This window comes from Triturus cristatus, chromosome 4_1 (genome assembly GCF_964204655.1).
Source record: "Triturus cristatus chromosome 4_1, aTriCri1.1, whole genome shotgun sequence".
Lineage (NCBI taxonomy): Eukaryota > Metazoa > Chordata > Amphibia > Caudata > Salamandridae > Triturus > Triturus cristatus.
In genome coordinates this window covers 958,279,705-958,283,169 of record NC_140585.1, presented here as the reverse complement: position 1 = coordinate 958,283,169, position 3,465 = coordinate 958,279,705, and positions in this window count along the sequence as shown.

Genomic DNA, 3,465 nt, shown 5'->3' with positions numbered 1-3,465 from the left:
CTGAAAGAATTCCTTAGTGGCGTTGAATGTGGCTTCAATCCTATGAGTATAGTGATTACTTTTTGCTTTCATATGGAGATTTTTCTACGTTTGGCTAGAGCTGATTTATATGAGTGTTTTTCCTGGGCATGGTAATGTTTATGTGAGCACCTTTCCTGCTTTCGGCAGGCTTGTTTCTCTAGCCTAAGAGCTTCAGAAAACCATGGAACAGAAGGTTCCTTCCTGTTGTGGTGATAGTAGTTGGGAGGAACGAGTTTAAGAATGGTGGCGTTAAGCCAGTCCGTATAGAAAGTGGATGCTAACTCGCCATCTGGATGGAGGATAGTTTGAATATGTGGCAAGAGTTGAGGTAGAATTTTTTGTATACATTATTTCAGGCTCTGCGTGTCATGGATTCAACTGGTTTGGAGTGGTCATAAAGTTTGCAAGGGGAATTACGCTAAAAAATAATGGCTTGTCCATCACCACTGTCAGATCTGGTTGGGGAAGTGAGAGGGGTCACCAGCAGACCCAATTACGGTTCATTAACCACCACTGAAGATCGTTTGTAGCACCCTCTGAGATCTTGACCATTTCGGAGAGATTCCCCTGATGCTGTGTCAACTCGAACTTCAGGTCCCACTGCAGAGCCTGCATATGCCAGAGGGTATGTGTCACAAGCAGGAGGCCACGAGGCCCAGCAGTCTCAGAGTCAGTCTCACTGAAATCCAGGATAGAAGCTGAAATATCAGTATCATAACCTGAATATCATGGGCTGAATGCCAGTCAGAAGGACTTGCCCGAAACTCCAGAATAGCTTGTATGAAAGTGAGCATCTGAGAGTTAGACAGGTGTGACTTTGGAACATTGATAGTGAACCCCAGGAAGTGCAGGAGGTCCGTCTTAGTCTGGAGGTGGGAAAAAACAGCTTTGGACGAGGCTGCCTTTGACAGCCAGTCATGGAGCTAGGGGAAGCCTGGCACCCCTGAGCTCCACAGATGAGCTGCAACCACTTCCATCACCTTGGTTAACACCCAATGGGCACTGGTAAGGCCAAACTGAAAGTGTTTGTGGTTCACCATGAACTGCAGGTAGCGCCTCTGGGCAGATATGAGAGGAATGTATAAGTATGAGACGCGCAAGTCCAAAGCTACCATCCAGTCTTCTGTGTCCTGGGCAGACAGGACTTAAGCAAGCGTGAGCATTGAGAGGACGCACGTTTAGGATAGGACAAAGGCCTCCATCCTTCTTGTGCACCAGAAAGCAGCGGGAATACCAATCACAACCTATTTCTGGAGCCGAGAACCTCTATATGGTTCCTTTAGCCAAGGGAGCTGTCACTTCCTGGGGGAGCAAGAAGATCTGGTCCTCCGTTAAGTATGTCGCAAGTAGATGGCATGGGTAGAGGCGTAGTCACAAAGGGGAGGGTGGCTCTTCAGACAATCTGAAGAACCCAGCAGTCTGATGTTATAGACCTCCAGTGGGGCAGGTGATGGTGTATCCTGCCTCCCAATGCGTGCCCATGATGGTAAGAGGGCAAACTAAAAAGGTGTGGAGGCTGCAGCTTTAGGGTGAGTAGTGTACTGGCCTGACTCTTGCAGCCTGATCCACGGGTCTGTGGGTAGCGTGTCTTAGACCACACATAGGCTGGGAAGCTTTGGTGCTGTGGTGGGTGGGTTGGTAAAGAGTGACGCATCTGGAAGCCCCATCCGTGGTTACGAAAGGAGCGAAAAGTGGACTGGGGTTGGCAAGGGGCCAAGGAAAGGCCCAAGGACCTGGCCGTAGGCCTGCTGCCCTTGAAGCGCACTAGCACAGAGTCTGCCTTGTCTCCAAAGAGACAGGAGCCATCAAAGAGCATGTCCAAAAGCGATGATTGGACATCCCATAAAAAGCCAGTTGTTCTCAGCCAGGCATGGCGCCGTAAGGCCACTGTTGATGAATCCATTATGCCTAGCGATTCAGTGGTATCCAGTACACATCTGATAATGAACTTGGCTGCATCTTCCCCATTAGCAACACCTTGGGAAAGTATGGTCCGGGCCTCCTTCGGAACTATGGGCAGCACCTGCTCAAACCGGATTCCATAGCACATGCCAAATAGGCATGCGGTATTCAGAGACCACAGTGCCAGGCTGGTGAAAGATTTTTTTTTTTGCCTAAGGTGTGCAGCCTCTTGGATTCCTGAACGGTGGGGTGGTAAGGAAAGCACCAGGATTTAAACTTAAGTAGAGGCTTGGACGACCAAGCTCTCAGGGGTAGGGTGTTGCATGAGGAACTGAGGGTCCCCTAGGGAGGGTAGATGCAGAGGGCAACAGTCCTGTTCACAGGAGCCCTGTGCTGGACTTGGACCAAGTTTCAAACAGGACATCAGTGAGGGGTTCACTGAATAATAGAAGTGGTTCTGAGAAGTTTACTCCCTGCTGAAGCACCTCTGTCAAGACGTTAGTCTTAACTGCCACTAAGGGTAGGCTGAGGCCAAGGACCTTAGCCACCCTTCTCACCTCCATCGCAAATAACCCTCCCTCCTCCAAAACCACAGTAGGGGTAGGAAGCATGGCAGTATCTGGGAAAGTGTCCAATCCACTCACCTCTGCCAAGTCCTCCCACCAGTCCATGGTGGGATCTAGGGGTTGGTATTCCTCAGGGTTCAGTGACCTCAGCCAATCCTCTACAAGTGCTAGCCCACGAGAATAGGGCTCAGGCTCTGGCCTGGAAGGCAAGTCTCCTGTGGCGCGGAGTTGGCATCGTGTGACTCCCCTCTGGCTAAGTGTCACAGTCGGGGATAAAAATAGCACTGCCGGATCATCATCATCTTTACATGGTGTGAGCATCCTGGGACTGATATGAATATCAGCAACCTCATGGATATTACTTTAGCGCTTCGAGGACGAAGCGTACTCCAGGATAGCTCCCCCCAATGGAATATCCTACGATAAACTTAAACTAAAACGGTGTGCGGGACATATATCTATTTTCAATTGGCCCGGGAGTGTTGGCATCAGGACCAGGGAAGGTCGAGATGGTACAACCAGCAGCAGTTCAGATCTATCTGCATGGTGCAGTAATGGGCACAGGTCTTCGCATTGTGGTTGTGCTCCAGGCACCAGAGGCATGCAAGGTGCGGGTCTGCCACCGACATCTGTTGATGACAAGCGCCGCAGAACTTGAAGTCGAACCAGGAGATCGCTCCAAAATAAATTTCAACAAAAGGTGAAAGAAGGTCAGTCAAAAATTGATTGTGGGTAACTGTCTCCGGATATGCGCTGACTGGTCCGGATGTCAGCACGCTAGGGTGGGGCCTATATAGTTACTGTGCACATCACGTCTGGCACTTACAATGCCACACAGAGCCAAATGACGCCACCTACCGGCATGCAGGGGTATTCCTCACGAAAAAGTTTCCAGATCCAGCCTGAAGCCTGGAGATAATTCTAAGGTAAGAAATCTGCAGCTGGAAGTCTCTATCAGATGACTTTGATCACAATG